Genomic DNA, 17,988 nt, shown 5'->3' on the forward strand with positions numbered 1-17,988 from the left:
CCATGCAGATCACAGCGTGTTACATTCTGTGGTCTCAAAGCAGTCCAGCAGATTTTTTTTTCTGCTTCTGTCAACCACTGCTTCAAAGTCTGTATGGTCACAAGTTGCCACTGAACAATGGGTTTATAGGTGAAGATGAGGAGAATAAGATTGTAGCCTTTTTTTCTTTAAATAGTGGACAAACAGAGAAGCTCTATGCATATCTTATATTTGCATATAATAAATACTTAAAGCTGCAGTCTGCAAGATTTGTTGTTGTCATACGTAAAGTCCTACTTTTTGGCATTTTAAGAGTTTACATGATCTATCAGAACGCTTGAAGTTGAAAACGGTGACCTCCGTAGTCGCAAAATGCAAGAAATGCTTATTTTTTAACCGAAAAATAAAAAGTTATTCAACTTCCTGTCCCGCCCCTTCAAAACACATGAGAACTTGTGCACGTCTACACGACTCCTCATTCATCAACTCACCTGTCATTTGCGATCATGGAAGACACAGTAAGTAGACTAGCCCATAATGAAGTTCAATAGTCTAGATAAATAAGCGTGGGGACGAGCCTACCTTGTATCGCGCGTGCACAATCGGTGATTGACAGGCAGCAGAGCCCAGCTCGTAAACCTGATTGGTTACCTTTTACGGGTCCGGTCTGCAATTTTGTAAACAAACCTGCTGGCTTTGGAGGGACCTAGCGGGACATATAGGGGACCTAGAGAACTCTTTTTTTTTTTGTATTGGGGTATTTAATGTACTACTTTCAGAATCCCCGGACAGTTCCAGGCATTATGCTTGAAAAAGAGTTGCAGACTGCAGCTTTAAATAAAAACTTTAACTTTCTCTGGTGGAGCAGATGACAAACTTTTGAGAGGTTGGAAGTTTAGCAGACAAGGAAGTTTCTGAAATCGCCATAAATGACATCCCAGATAATGTTGGCAGCGTTGCAGGTGTAGTGAACTCAAGTGTGGAATTTAATACAAACTTAAACCTTTGGGAGGCTCCAACATTCCTGTGTGGGGATATTCGTTTTGTAAGGACAAGATGGGGGATTTCTACACCAAGAAAGAGACCAGATCATCTCATTTACAACAACCTATGCCCTATAAAACTATTATGGGGAGGTTTCTCTTTCCACAGACCTGCCACATAAACTTATGGGGACGCATTAACGACTTAGTGCTTACTAAGTTGAACAAACAAAAGACCTACTTAAGAGAACATTGGAGAATAACTAGACTAAACCACTCCCTACCTTATCTGGACCAAAGTAAACCAAAGGTGACTCTACTCTGACCCAGCCAGACAGAAAGTAGAATGGTAGAGAGATGAGGAAGAAAAGATAAAGGATCCGAGCAAAGAGAGAAATAGAATGAAGTAGTAGAAAGATATACATTTTTGTGTTTTTCATCGTCTCGTCTCCATGTCTGTTTTGCGTCACACATTTTTAACCTCCGCTGCTGCACACGTTATCACATAGTTAGATTTTCTTACCAAGAAAGCCAGCTTAAGCTTGTCAACTTTTGTGAATTTAAGTTCACCTCATCAGAGTTGGTCAGCAACCAAACCAACTCCGACACTTGGACATTTTTGTCATTCTTTGCGGTGAAACCCTCGATACCAGCCAGTTCCGTCTTCTTGGCAACGAGAAGCCACCGGTGTAGAAGAGCGACCTGTCGAGACAACTTGAAAGTCACCCACAACTAGAGAAGGCCTTGAGACGCGGAACCTAGAGAAACCCACTTGGACCCTGCTGGATATCACCTGGGGCCTCATGTACAAAGGGTGTGTACACTTTTTCACGTCAATGATCAGATGTATCAAGAGCGAAATGATCGTGGAAATGCGCGGTGCCCAACTTCAGGGCTGGCGTACGCACTTTTCTACATCTGTTGATTCTTTGGTGACAATTAAAGGTGATGTTGGTAAACTGTTATGATAAATAAATGTGAAAACAATTAGTCCTCAGACTGTGATGTGCACATTTGAGACACATGAACAATTAATACTGATAAACAATTAACACACCCATGCATGTGTCTGCAATTACACGAGTGGATATAAAAGCAGCGCAAAGTGGTGCAATGCGTACCATTAAAAACAATGGCTGCTTTAGCGGTATTAGAAGACTTTGTAAATGGTGCAATTCGAAGAGAGCGTGTGTTCAGAGACAGAGAGGATTTGCTGTCATATGATGGCGACTGGCTCATCAGCCGCTTTACGTTCCTGAGGGCAATCCTTCTGGAACTGTGCGCAGAGCTGCGGCCGACGTTGTTGTGCAACACAGAGACCAACCGATTAGGACTGTACCAGTCAGCCCTGAGTGGGACGGAATTATCCGCATCTCAGCCAGGTGATGAGACGGTTTTGCTAATGTAATCGGATCTATCGACTGCACACACATTGCTATAAAAGCCCCATCACATGATGAATTTCTATATGTTAACAGGAAACATTTTCATTCGATCAATGTACAGATCATATGTGATGCATAGATGCAATTAATCAACATTGTGGCGAGGTGGCCTGGTTCAACGCACGATTCATACATTCTGAGTAACAGCATTCTGACCCACAGCATGGGTGGCTTCTTGGTGAGTAACTTTATTTGTGTAATTGTCCTAATATAATTCCCCGTGACGTGCATTGAGCATGTGCGCCCCCAATTTCTATCCCGTCTTCACAAAATCATTACTAGTCAGTGGTTAAAGTTAGTTTCTTGCTGGTTAAACTATGTCATGTCTCGTCACTTCCTGTTTTATTTTGAAAGATTAACTCCCCTCTCGTTTCAGGTCACTTGCCCTTCCTCTTGTGTTCCAGTCTGATTGTCCTATGAGTGATTCCACCTGTTCCCCGTTAACCCTGTGTGTATAAGAGTTGACGTCTCCCCTTGTCTTGTGCCAGTGTGTCGTTCTTGTTGTAGCCAACGTACCTCACTCTTGCCTTCTTTCAAAAACCTAAGTCCATGTTCCATGCCACGTTTCTGATCTCGCTAAGAGAGTTTTTGTTTTTGGATAACTTTTGTATTTATAGCCTTGTAAAAGTGCAGTTTAAGTTTAATAGCATTTTTGCTTTTTCCTCCGAGTGGAGTCATTTTTCGTTTCTAAGTAAAGTTTCATATCCTAGTGCCTCCTATTTTTACAGGAGAGGTTTTTTGTTTTCCTCCGTAGCAGGAGTGATTATTAGTTTAAAGTATAAAGTTTCAAAGCTTTTGTTTTTCCTCCTCAGTGGAGTGATTATTATTTCTATAACTTTTCATAGATATACTTCTCTCATTTTGGGAGAAGTATATGTAATTATTGATAACTTATATATAGTCCTTTTTGTTCTCTCTTGGAGAGTTTGGACAACCTTGTTCTTCCTGAATAAAAGCTTTGGATTTACATCACCTGCTCCTGTGTCCTGCAAATCTCTGGGTGTGACAAACTACAGCTTAAAGGGTTAGTTCGCCATTTTGCACATTAAGCCCTGTTTTTAGGTAGTCTGGGGTGAATTATAGATGTTCTGATCACAATTTGGACATTTGGTGCTGAACGGAGCATTTAGGTATCCACTAGAGATGCGCGGATGACGTATTTTCCCATCCGCAACCGCTGCAAAAAATATATATCCGCCCGCTATCCATTTGCACAAACATTTTTTCACCGATTTTCAAAACCGAACCCGCCCGCCATCCGCCGATAGGTGTAGGTCTATTGAAGGTGCCTTGGCTATTTGTATCGGCTTTTTCAAACAGCGTAGTTCATTATATCTGGTCAATAAGTCCGCCTACTACTATGTAGTGGATAATAGTGCTATCAAAATCACTCCCAAGTGCTAAATTGAACACCTTTAAGACACACAGCCGTCACAAGCGATTGAATTCCTTCGAAGGCATTCACACTATCACTAGTTACAGGTTAGCATACCCTACGTCTCCCCACTTGTATGTGAAACATTAATACAGAATATAACTATATAGTTCTACATTTTGGATTAACCGATCTATTTCCAAGCATCACACGACCCTTCCATCACCTTGAAAATGTGCATTCCACTGTCGTTTTGACATGTCTGCATTGAAATACTATTTGCAGCTATATTTCACACTCCATCAAGAAAAAAGTAAAACATGATGAGCACGGGCACACCGTTTTGAGTGTACAAATTTTTTTTAAAGAATCTAGACAACAAAGTCCGTCTACATAGCACGATAAATCCATCCTTTAGCGCAAATGTTCCCAACCTACTTCAGAGAATGTAAAACAACTTCAAAGCACATAGTCTAAGCCCAAATCAACATGCCACGGCGGGCAAAATGAATAACCAGATGGCCTACCTTAAAACGCTGTCTTGATCACAGGATTCTTGCAATTATTCCACTTTAATCCACACGGTTTAACGCACCCAACACTGCTAGCAAGCAACGTAGAACTAGGGTCCTATGTGCTAACTGTAGGCCATGAATGGCCTTAGTAACGGACACAAACAAACGAGAAGACCTACGCAGGAAATCTAAAACGTGGTTTTGTTTTATACTGTTTGTAATGTATGTTTTCGTTCGTTACCTTTGGAAAATTATGTTTGTTTGTTTTTTTTTTTTTGTTTTTTTGGTGCTTCAACCGCAACCCGCCCGAATTTAATTAAAATACGATTTTTCGGTGTGTCATCCGCCCGATCCGTGGTTCATCCGCGGGCTCCGCGGATTCAACCGCCAACCGCGCATCTCTAGTATCCACTGCTGCAGCCCCCCCACCTTTGCATTGAGTCAATGACCACTCAAGCAAACAATCATAAAACGGCATTAAACTTTCGTTTGAAAAGACATGGAACTCACCGTGTGGTCAGTGGTGGACAGCGATAAATTGACCCGAAAATCGCAGCGAAATGTGCCTTCTAACAGTTGTTTTAGCATTTGGTGGACCTATTTTTCCGGACACCGTTGAATAGCAGCAGCAAGACATCCAGCGACATACAGCGCCTGGAGTAATACTAGTCAAACCAATACAAATCAATGAAGACGGACAATAATGGTAATATAACTTCTCTGGAAGCGTATTTCGCGGTGATTTTCGAGCCAACGTATCGCTGTCCACCACAGACCACACTGTGAGTTTCATGTCTCTGCAAACGAAAGTTTAATGCCGTTTTATGATTGTTTGCTTGAGTGGTCATTGACTCAATGCAAAGGTGGGGGGGCTGCAGCAGTGGATACCTAAATGCTCCGTTCAGCACCAAATGTCCAAATTGTGATCAGAACATCTCTAACTCATCCCAGAATACCCCCAAACAGGGCTTAATGTGCAAAATGGCGAACTAACACTTTAAGATCTTTCTAACAAGCTCCTGATCGTCTCTGTGGGCAAATGTTAATTACCCTGTGCGTAAAGTGTGAAATGTCTTACTCAGCCTCACCTTTTCCCCGGAGCACTTCTGTACTTGGTTACTGTATGAACACGTTGTTGTGAGTTACACAAAAACATAGGTATTTACTTTGAGGGTAATCAGAGTCACCCACATGTGCTCCCACCACCCCAAAGAGAGCAGTGTCACCCATAGTTGACTCTGTTCAAACAGGGTGGTATACGATGGGTGTCGAGAGAATTAACTGTTGAAATGATAAATGACTCCAAGATTTTAGCCTTTAACTGCAAACAGTAAACAAAATCTAGAATTGAAATAATTCCGATTACTTTATTCCCCATAGTTTTTGCAATTTACTAAGTGTTTCCTATATAATCCTCCATATTCAACGCATTTCTCCTGTTTCTCTTAAAGTTCATGTCTTTGGTCATATCGTTTTAATAAATAGTTCATATATATATATATATATATATATATATATATATAAAATTAACAAGTTGTGTTGAATGTTTTCTTTACGTAATATTGGTCAAACCAAACGATAATTCACGAAGTAGTGCTGTGAGACTGAAACATTCATTTTAACATACCAGAATTGTCTTTTTCCTTCTCTGAAGGAGGTGCCCATACATACAAGGTTAAATAAGGTGTATTTAGATTGTGAGAACTTCTTGTAAATCGTATCACTGCGTGCTGTATAGACCGTGCAGACCGAGCAGTCCCCTGCTTCCGAGCAGCAAACACCGTAACAGGCGCGGCTATCGGCAGGCGGCTGTACGCATTGATATGAAGGTAGAGAAAGTAGCGCCAAGCGATTGTGAGGTCTGACTTTTTCTGGATGAACGATTTTGAGATACAAATGTATTACTCTTTTGAACACATATTATTTTGAGAAGCAAAACGCTTTATTTTTGTGGCCCCATTCAACTAGCCGGACTACCTTCGTCAACGCCAAAACGAGGCTGGAACTCGGCTCACAGGAGGGTAAATCAAATTTAATATATTACATTGCTAAAATGGGATGTCATACAACTTAATGTCAAAAGAGGCGAACTATCCCTTTAATATTTACAATTTTAAGCAATCATCTTCTAATTGGTCATTTTCAGTAGTTTCTTTGCAGCATTGCCACCACAAAAATTTCTCCCAAAGGTTGATGTTGACCTGTGTCTGCTTTATAAATTCTGATCATCATTGATGTGGACTCTAATATTAGGTCAGCTTAAATGCCAATTTTCAGTCCAATCTTATCTAAAGTTGCTGAGCCAACCCACAGAATTAGTAACTGGCTTGGCTGGTCATTAGCATGTCAAGGCTAACAACGCACAGGATGTGACTGAAAAGACAGCCTCCATCTATTTCTCTGTGGTCCCATGCTTTTTTTGTAACCGCATTGAAGGGATGCAGTTTGACAAAGTTAGTGTAATTATACATATAATATATAATAATATAATGTCCTTTAAAAATGTCAAATTATTGTTTTCTTTTTTAGCACGTTTTCTCATTTCACTGCATGAAAAGAGGGATTTGTGGATGTATGCGGCCCCTTACATGTCCGCATATGTTAAGCCCCTGCATTTGCGGTGGTAAAAGTGAAAACTTGGCCCAAATTGTCGCAAATTGACCTAGCAACTGCTCCCCCATGCCCCCTCCCCTCCCCTACTTAGGAGAGCTTTTAATATGTAAATGCCAGTGATCAGGTCAGGAGCTGCCACAGTCATTTTCAAGTGGGGTGGGGTGGGGTGGGAGGGAGTGGGGGGTGGGCAGGCCTGTTTCTAGGATTTTGGGGGGCCCTAGGGCATTTTTTGGCCTTTTACTAAAATATTTGGTGCAAGCACATCATTTCCATAGGCCCTATTACCTGAAAAAGGCCCACACTTTCATAACTCCACATTTCCTATCACAGAGGACAGAGCGGCTCTGGTCTCTTATTACAATGGGCATTGCTATGTATAGTCATTCTAAATCATTGTCACTAGTTGCAGGTTGTTATACCTAACTGCATTAGCACATGTCAACCCCAGTGCTCCAGGCTACCATTGCCCATCAAATGCTGACCTTACCGTAGGCTACATGAGTACCCATTTTATTTAAAAAAATGACAGCCAATTGACAACAATTCTTCAAGTAAATCAAAATTAAATTAAATTAAATTTATTTATATAGCACATTTCATGTACAAAACAATTCAAAGTGCTTTACATAAAATAAAAGCATTGCAGCAGGGAGTGCAAGAAGCATTAAAAATACATAAAAGAATATAAAGAGAAACAAATAAAATCATTTAAATGAATTTAAAAACAGGCAACAGTCTAGATAAGTTAAAAGATATTTCATGCGTAGACACATGAGAAAAGAAATGTTTCTAACCTGGATTTAAAAATGCCTACATTTGGTGAGAGTTTAATCTCCACTGGCAGTTTGTTTCACTTGTTTGCAGCATAACAGCTAAATGCTGCTTCTCCATGTTTAGTCTGGACTCTGGACTGGACCAGCTGACCTGAGTCCTTGGATCTAAGAGCTCTGCTGGCTTTATATTCTCTGAACATATCACAGATGCATTTTGGGCCTAAACTGTTCTGGGATTTGTAAACCATCAGCAGGCTTTTAAAATCTATTCTGTGACTGACTGGAAGCCAGAGTAAAGATTTTAAAGCTGCTGTGATGTGTTCAGATCTCTTAGTCCGGGTTAAAACTCTAGCAGCAGCGTTCTGGATGAGCTGCAGATGTTTAATGCTCTTTTTGGAAAGTCCAGTTAAAAGAGCATTACAGTAATGGAGTCTACTGGAGATAAATGCATGGATGAGTTTCTCCTGGTCTTTTTGGGAGAGGAAACCTTTAATTCTGTTGATGATTAGGTTTACTACAATTTACTCATAAAAGTGATTAAGCCCCAGGCGACGTCCTTATACTGTAGGCCTAGACACATTCAAATGTAGTGTTAACAATGAAAGAACACACAAAATAATTAATTTCAACAACTTTATTTCAAAAACAGTAGAATTTGTGTGCGTGTTTTTTTTTAATTTTTTTTTTTTTAAAGTAAATTAGCACAGGATTAAGTAGAGTACACACACCACCACCACATGCCTTAGAGATTTCCCGGGTGTGGGACAGCTCAGGCATTAGTACAGTAAATAGTCATGAAAAAGAAGACTATACATTACAATACATTGCATTTGGCAAACACTTTTTAACCAAAGCAACTTACAGTTGAGGACATGATCATAGCCAACATAGGCATTCCAGTCATGGAAGATAAGTCTTTATTTACACCTAAAGCTCAACCACTGAACATAGTGGCATTACGACAGTGACCTTTTCTTTGGTCTTGCTTAAACATACAGTGGATGTGTTAGCCACACATCTCCCAGCAATGCGCTCAACAGGCAGAAATGATGCCGGGAATGATGTGTCTGTTCCCTGCAAGCTCCAGACCTCTACTGGCTTTCCATAAAAATGTCTGTCTGGGTGGGGATGAAGCCAGGACACCTGTGCAATAGCATGTTTGAAAGCAGTGCCATTTGATGTAACATTAACAAGTATAAACTGCTTTATGATGGCAGGGCGTGTTTCTGCTAGAGGGTCAAGTATGGGCTCCTCAAAACTGTTAGTATTTCCACACCACTTAGCACATACATATGCTGACCTCTCTGCTCTAGATCCATCGATTGCATAAGTAACATTCAGGTGTGTTACACGTTTGCATGTCAAGGCATAATAATCAACATGAGTGACACAAGGGTACATTTGCTGATACATTGTCAACAATGCATGTCTATCAGACTCATCCAAGATTATCGGGAGTAATGGAGATACAGGTACCACTTGGCCTTCACAGTTTTCAAAAAGAAGCTTTTCTGCTGAAATCAAAATGTTGTGCTGCACATAAAGCATATCAGTCGTGCCACTGCTTGACAAAGTCCCAACAACCTCTCTTCCTAAAATTTGACCAAAATCATTACCATAATCACATGTCCATGGCATATGAAGCTGTTGGCTCTGATGAAACTGCCTCATAATTTGGATTTCTATTGTCCTGTTGTTGTTATTAAATTTTCCCAGCATTCCATTGAAGCGCTCAAATGAAAAACACCAAAAAGAATAAACTGGTCCGTAATCCAACATACATTCTTTCAAATGAAGGTGTAGATGCATGTTTGGGGTGCAGTGCAAGGGGCCAAAAAGAGTCACAAATTTTGAGAGAAATGATTGCAAGTACCCATCTGCTACCTCTAGTTTATCGATAGATATGACTCTGGAACAGAGTATGACACAAGCCTGCACAAAGTCAAACCACATATCATAATGTCTCTCACTGATGACCCCCTTCAGACAAAACAGTGAGTAAATGGTTGTCCAGTTCTTCCACTGATCAGCAGTAAATCCTGCAAAGCCAGATGAAATTCTTAAGGGAATTCTTCCAACCTGATGAGGTACTTTGATGTTTTCAACTCTAGCTTGAAGTTCATCCAGGCCTTTTGAAGTTAAAATTCCTAGTTCCGTCCAGAGTCTGAATACATGTTTGGCTGTACCAAGGAGAAGGTTATGCATTGGGTCTATGACGACAAATCGGATGGCGTCATAGTAACTCAAGTGAAAAAGTTCAGACCATCTAGCACCATACACACGTTCAATTCTTTTCTGTTCTACCTTAGTCTTTGCCCGCTTGTTTAATCCAGCATAGTGTTTGTGTGCCTGTGATGTACGAGGCTCCCATGAAGACCGGTCAAATCCTGAGTAGTCCATTTTTTCACCGAATGCTTTCTTGCTGAAGGTCTTCAAACACTTGTGGCATCCTGCGAATATAAGTTGAATACAATAAGTCACATGTCCATTCAAGACACAAACATACAATGTCAGTTGAATGTTGAACATATACAGTGTGTGTGTGTGTGTGTGTGTGTGTGTATATATTACCTCTGTATGCTCCATGGCCAACAAAACCCCCACATTTTCGAGTTGCAGGAATGTCTGATGAAAGACAAAGCAGAGCTGCTCGATACACCTGATGTCCTAAGAGGGAGCCGTCTTCCAGAATTATGCCATCCCAGAGTGCCTGAAGTTCCTCTACTAAGGGGTCTAAGAAAGCATTGATGTTTAATGATGGCTCTTTTGGTCCAGGTATTAGCCCAACAAGAATCATATTTTCTTCTTTGAAGCGGTCCTCTCGAGGTAGATTCAAAATTACCAAGTAAATGGCTCCAACTGAATAAGGTGCATCTTTGAAAGGTTGGAACCAGTCCACATTAAGCATCAAGGCAAAATTATTGGGCACTGCTAAAAAAGGTTCTTCATTCACATACTGATAGTCCTGCCACACTTGTCCATCATATACATCTGCTAACATACCCTCAGGTATTGTCCGCTTCCGCCATGCTTCACATTTCTCTGCAAATCCAGGTCTTTTAACAAGTCCCTCCAGAGACTGTACAACACCATTGAAACAGTAAGAACGTATTGGATTAACATACTGTTTACCACTGGAAGAGACTACCTTTCGTAACAAAGCAGAGCCACATTTCTTCCCTAATGCAGACCTTTGATGCGGGTGATTGTAGAATGGTTTGCGATCGCAAGTCTTGCAAACCTTTGTGCCATCTCGTCTGGTTTCGTAGGTTTCTGCATGCGGGTATGTACTCATACATTTTGGGCAGACAACATATTGTAAGAAGTTGTCACGGAGGATGCCAGTCCATTTCCTCAAGGTGAATAAAGTCTTTGGAATATTGTTTGCAAAAGCAGTGAGAGAGTCAGCACATAGAACATTTCCAATAATCCACATGAAGTGTTTGATGCACAGAAGAAGTGATGTGATTGCATTGTCAGAGATCTTAAAGGTTGACTGCCATGTCAAAAGCATGAAAGCAAGAAGTTTCATCATCAGGTCCTCTGGTTTTTCACTGTTGGACTGATCACCTCCATCTTGCACGTGAGCACCAGTTTCACTCTGGTCATCAGCAAGGCTTCCCCCTTCTTCATCTTCACACTCATACTATGGAAATGTGACAAAACAACATTGACATTTACACACAGTGCCCATACTTAACACCTGAAACAACCATAATCAGTGCATGAATGGCAACTTCAGATGGACCATCATTAACATGCAAATTAATGTGAAATGTGTTCAAATGCATTTTACCAGCTAGCTTTTCCAGCAATGAGCTTGATAAAAAAAAGGGCAGGGAATTTTAAAAGGAGTCATTTTAGCATTTTATAATTCCTTAACAATATGCTGAAAATAACATTGTATAGCAATAGTAGGCTACTACAAAAGCAGTAAAATCATGCTTACCATAAAACACAAGTCTGCTTCATCTTGCTCAGACTCTGCATCGCTCACATCCAGGTATAGGTGAATGCTTTGGTCCTCTGGAAAACAAACCAATTTGTGTGATGAACAATTTGCCACCCCATCATTTCACATGGAAATACACTCAGAGTAGGTAGCCTTCAGCTATTTGCTAAACTGTGATGCTCACCATCATCTGAAGTTTCAGTCGCTGATTGAATATCCTCGTCCCCCAAGAAAAAGTCTATTTCTGGTCCCAAAGAATGCATTTCACGTTCATCACCTTCTCCAACTCCAGCCAAGTTTGCTGCTGTGTTGTCTGGAAAAAGAAACGTTGCATAAGTACAGTGTACATAGATGACTCCATAAACATGTCATGGTTTCTGTTCCAGCTCACACTCATATAAGCAACACAATATCTGCAGGCACATTTGAACTACCATATATGATGGGAAAGAGTGTGTGTGAAATTTAATTATGAGTATTAAGTGCATGCACGCACAATTTTATACCATTTTTAAAAATGAATATTAAGTTCGGCCCATGACATGCCCATCCACTAGTAACTAGTACACATTACAGATGTTCTGTAAATACACATAAATTGTGATGCTCACCATAGAAGGTTTCAGTTACTGTTTCAATTTCCTCGTCTTTTTCTGGCTCCAACGAGTGCATTTCACGTTCATCACCATCACCTCCAACTCCAACTCCAACTCCAGCCAAGTTTGTTGCTGTGTTATCTTGAAAAAGAAGAGGTGCACGCTTTTTCTCCCAAACACCTCTTTTGTAATACCGCTTTTTGTGGGCAAAATATTGTGTATGGCTTAATTCGGTGTCACAATGGTCACAATATTGCCGAGGTCTTTTCTTTGTCCTTGCAGAGTCCATTTTTGTGTCAAAACAGTGCAAATTGCCAGCTGTGGTCAGACAACATTAAATAGCAAAAGGACGGGAGGTTGTCTCGCGAGTATTCCGTGTAATGACGTATACGCATATGATTGGTGGAGCTTAGCGGCTAAGCTCTCGTCCAATCACGTATGAGAAGCATTGTGTCGTGCAGTGTAAACAAAAAGTTTAAAGAGCAGATCTGGCGGCAACAAGGCAGACAGAAATCACTGCGGAATACAATGGCTGGAAGACGACTAGCTTTCGACTCCCCCTCAACTCCCCAGCAACTCTCTGCGGGTCTACAGGTTTGTGTGTTTTTTTTCTACTTGCACATGACCATTTAATTTTAGTCTTGTTGACACTGTACAGCACTTGGGACAGTTCTCGCTGATTTTAAATGTGCTGTATATTAAACTTACTTACTCACTTGCTTACAGGCAGATAACATTAAAGTCCTGTTGAATGCCATGACCGGGATGTCTCGTATGGTGGCCAACACTGCGGATACGGTCGTGGAGAGGGTGCTGGAGGGAATGGACCAGAGATTCGCCAGGTTGGAGGCAAGATTGGAGGCCGTCGAGAACGCACTGGAGTTACATTCCAGAGAAGGTGAAGAGCGCACCCCCAAGAGAAGGCGGATACAGAATCCGAAAATCGCGGTAAGAGTAGGTTGTTGACTGTGGCTTTAGGCTAAACTCAACTTAATTGTGTCCATCACGTGAAAACCAGTGTGAGTTGCTTTATTTAAAAAAAAAAAAATGTATTTCGTGTTTTCAATTTGTAGGAAGCAGTTCGCCGCCTACATAATTCGGAGAATACACCGTGGCATTATAATCCAGATCAAGGGTAAGAATAAGTGAATGTTCTCCCAATATCTAGTTGGACCCGATGTTATGTTACGTCAATGCAGGTTTTTTTTTTTTTTTTAACCATAGACCTTTTGTTTTTACAGGCTACTGTCACCTCACAATGTAGATGTAACGAGTCGCTTAAAGGAGGCGGTGGCAAACAGTCCGAATTTCACAGAGGTAGACGGGGACACTATCGAGGGTGAGCGGCGCAGACTTTTACCACGGCTGGCACTGATACTTTTAAGCACTAGTCATTTTATTCATTCCTCTTGGGTTTTTTTTTCAGCTGCGTGTAAGACCTACTTCGAGAGTGTACGGAGGAATTACCGCTACAGAATGCCTGAGTTTTCTATGAAGGCGGAGGCAGCAAGGCAGTCGGCTAAAAGTCGCTCAAGGAGGAAGAGGGTAAGCGTTGAGATTGTGTTCGGTAATGGATTCGTTGTGCCAATAGGCTATGACGTGCGATGTATTGATTATGCCTACTATTGCTCGTCCTACAGCTCCTGGAAGCGAGACGTAACGTCCTGCAGGATGGGGAAGACGCCGTTTTCAAGGGGGCTACCGTTGACCTCATGTCTGACGAGGATGACGGCTATGTCGATGGTGTAGCTTCGTGGATCGTAAGACCCCCGCCCTCACGCAGCCAGGAGCTGACGGACCTGTGTGCTGTGCTACAGGCGCGTCTTGAAACCAACCTGAAGTACTCACACACTCACCACAGAAGAGTGAAAGAGAGTAAGAACCTATACGCTGTCAATATGACTTTTGTTACTTTATAGACAAGTTGTCAATATGCTGTGCATGGCTAGCATTTGTTTTGATTATTTATTGGTTATTCCAACAGCTCCCAGAAGCCAGCTTCTCATCCAGAATGAGGACGTCTGACAACTCCCGCAGACCGTGCGAAGAATGCGGATTCCAAACGGCGGAATTATATTGTGTGTGTGTATATAGTGTATATAGTTTTCAATTATTTATGGTTCTTATGTTAAGCTATGTACATTGTGTGGTGTGGTGTGGCAATAAAAGCGCTTTAAAAAAAAAAAAAAGTTTCCTTTTTTATTTCCTCAATAAATTCACGTCATTCATGCCTGCATTAGCCTAGTCATAGTGCAGCTTATAAGAATGACGTGAATATATGAAGTACACGAACATCCCAGGAATATTAGTAATCATAATCACAATTATTAATCATAATTGCTGAATGATATGCCCATATAAAGTATGCATATATTAACCTAATTGGCCAATGGGCGGTCAGCTTTACAGGAACTTTTTCATGTAATCACGTGCCTTTTTCGTCCAATACCAGCGAGGCCAGTGAGAGGTCCAGGCGCCCTCACAGCGGGGTGCTAATCGCTGGGCCATTAGCACCCCGCTGTGAGAGCCCGCCGCGAGTCTGGTTCGTTTCCGACGATTTTCGGGCTCAACAAACTTAAAGTTTGTCTGCCTGCAAGCGCCCAGGTGCGTCCGAAAATTAGGCAAATTCGCGGATGTTCACTGCCGTCCACAGTGACACAAATCCCTCTTTTCGTGCAGTGTTTCCCATTGGTAGCTGGCCTTGGTGAGGATATAGTCTTCTTAAGCAATATCTAGTTTTTCAGCCAAGATTTGGCATATTTGTAGCATTTGCTTATCCTGCAAGCTAGCAACAGAATGCAAAATGTGAGCAGGTTAATTTATTTGAATTTGCCAATTTGTTGACTTACACTAGTTTTGGCACTAACAACAAAAGGTGTCGATGCCACACATACTTTCTGATATGGTCAGGTTTACGTTTAACTTTTTTTTACAATATTCACTTGCAATTTATTTAGATTTGTTCATGAAAACAGTTTATAATGTGCCTGATTTATAACTCATTACTGGTCTTGTCTGCTTGATTAGATGCGGGTGCCTTTGATTCAGTGGATGGTTTCTCACTGTTACAGATCTCTCAGTGTGCAGTAGAGGCATAGCTTTTTCTACACAGTATTTTTCTGGCTGAATCACATCAATGATTTCCACTCAGGAACATCTAAGCATTCAAATATCCACTTGAGCAAGAGCTGGTGGAATCTAGAGGCAAACACATCATGCAATAGTTCTCCCTCAGAATGTAAATCGTACATTACATGGATTCAAGAGGTAAGGAGCAATCAAAGTTTGAAGTTGCCTTTTTGTGACTGATTTACAGAAATGTTAATCTTCAGAGAGGTACAGCTTAAAGCTTGAAAATTCCATGATGAAATTATTACAAGAGGAAATATTATCCAATGCACATCATGGGTCACTAATACATAAATGTATAATGCATATTTGATCCAACTGGTTTATTTCAAATTGGTCATATATTTTATTCAATTCTTTTATGATTTGATTTGGATTTAGATACAGTCCACTTACTATATTTTCTGTTGTTGTAAATGATTCTTCATCGTTCTTAAACTATCTATTGCCATTTTTTTATTGATACAATTGAAATCTCTTTGATAGATCAATTCGTAATCTTTCAAAAATTCATACAATATGAATTTAACATTTTATACATATTTAAGTTAATATTTTAACACAATAGATTATGTGTATTGAGAACCCTTAAATGAACAGCTGTTTAATTGGTTGATGATAATTCCTGAGGAAAAAGGAATAGAAACTGCTGTGATTGTTACTGGCTGAGATATCAATCGGTCAACATTAGTTACTTTAAATTTTGCGAGGTCAGTTTTCTCTTACATGGAGACACACTGTGAATGCAATGTCTTATTTCCTAGGTACACAGTGAAATTATTCCAAGTTCAACCTTAAAGATTTCCAAATTAACTTTGTCATCCAAGGGCAACAAATATAATTATTTTGATACAAAGCTGTAGGTGGTGTCTCTCAGAAATGCATAAGGAGTCCATTGGTGTTGATCCAACACTATTGGATTATTATTACAACAGACCATTGGATTATTAGATGCTGAGAGAGAACTACATGCAGAGGTATAACATAATTTCCTTGACAGGATTAGGTACTAAAACGGCTCCGTCAGATTCAGAACACACTTTGGTTTTACACCTCAATACAATATTAACCGAGCACAATGGAAAATGCAATACACAGTGCAAAAACTAATTTTTTACTCAGAACTTCAAAAACTGACTGGGTACTATCTGTATTGACGTGCTACGTTATTTAACAACACTGCAGTATATGACATCCTGACACAAAGCTAATTATATAATTGTTTCTTTGTCCCCCCTTTTTAAAAAGAAAAGTATTTTAATCAACATATACACAAGATACATGTGATCGCATTCAAATAAACCAAGGCTAATATTCGTTAGCAATTTCTTTGTCTGATTTTAGGCATGTTATTAGGTTTTGTAAGATGGAAAGGTAAAGAGAAAAAGTTGCACACTGAATTATTATTTTTTTTTTCAAAGTTTTGATACCCTTCTCGAATTTTTTCTTTTAAACCTAATTCATTGCTCATCAATGGACAGTCTTTGTCTCAGCTTTAAGATTGAAAGCAATTTGACACAACTAGTTTGGTTCTGTCCAGAGGTAAAATATATACTGTAATGCAGTGAAAAAAGATTATTTATCATCAAATTGGTCCTTGTTGTAAAATAAAAAAAACTGCTGAAAGGCACATTTTCCTAATATATTTTTTTAGGTAGCTGCAAGGCTTAATTTGAGGGGGAGCAAGCCAGAGCGTGCTCCGGAACCTTGGACGTTGGCTCCGCCAGCTATTTATAGCCGTCATCCGCGATCCGCCACCTCTCTTGACAAACCATATTTATTTAAAAAAAAAAATCAAATAATTCAACTAATAAATTAAAGTTTGTTGTCTGTCATGAAACGAGATACTGAAAACATCTATATTACGGAAAAAGAGGGTGCACATTTCCGTTCTATTGGACAGTTAGCCAGAGAATTTGTAAAGCGGCGGTGGTGTAGTGTTCGTAGCCTACGAGAAAATGCAAAAGAAGTTTGTTGATGTTTTTCAAATCAACAGTCGGATCCCAAACGACCTAAGCTTTCGGTGGACAGTGGTGGTCACGGAGAATGTAGCAGCTCAGTCAGCGGGATTGTCGAGGATCGGGGAGATAACAGTGAGACGGCTAAGCTCCCCTTGAGCTGTCACCTTACCGTGGTGGGGGGGTTTGCGTGCCCCAATGAGTCTGGGAGCTATGTTGTCTGGGGCTTTAAGCCCCTGGTAGGGTCACCCATGGCAAACACATCCTAGATGAGGGACAAGACAAAGAACAGCTCACAAGAACCCCTATGATGATTAAAGAAAATGTACACCGTGTTCCCTTGCCCGGACGCGGGTCACCGGGGCCTCCCCCTGGAGCCAGGCCCAGGGGTGGGGCCCGCCGGCGAACGCCTGGTGGCCGGGTCTGTGCCCGTGGGGCTCGGTCGGGCACAGCCCGAAGAAACGACACGGGTCCCCCTTCCGACAGGCTCACCACCCGTGGGAGGGGCCATGGGGGTCGGGTGCTTTGTGAGCTGGGCGGCAGCCAAAGGCGGGGACCTTGGCGGTCTGATCCTCGGCTACTGAAGCTGGCTCTTGGGACGTGGAACGTCACCTCTCTGCTGGGGAAGGAGCCTGAGCTGGTGCGCAAGGCTGAGCGGTTCCGGCTAGAT

At 41.0% G+C, this 17,988-nt stretch overlaps 1 long non-coding RNA gene across 1 annotated transcript; it reads right to left on the reverse strand.

The window, feature by feature from the left end:
• Positions 1 to 8,355: 8,355 nt before the first annotated feature.
• LOC142367767 (uncharacterized) lies at positions 8,356 to 11,708 on the reverse strand. Its single transcript, XR_012767171.1, has 3 exons — positions 11,633 to 11,708; positions 10,255 to 11,329; positions 8,356 to 10,133 (listed from the first exon to the last, which is right to left on the reverse strand). It is a non-coding gene; the product is annotated as an uncharacterized LOC142367767 (long non-coding RNA).
• Positions 11,709 to 17,988: the final 6,280 nt, after the last annotated feature.

The sequence above is a fragment of the Odontesthes bonariensis genome, chromosome 18 (genome assembly GCF_027942865.1).
Source record: "Odontesthes bonariensis isolate fOdoBon6 chromosome 18, fOdoBon6.hap1, whole genome shotgun sequence".
NCBI classification, from domain to species: Eukaryota; Metazoa; Chordata; class Actinopteri; order Atheriniformes; family Atherinopsidae; genus Odontesthes; species Odontesthes bonariensis.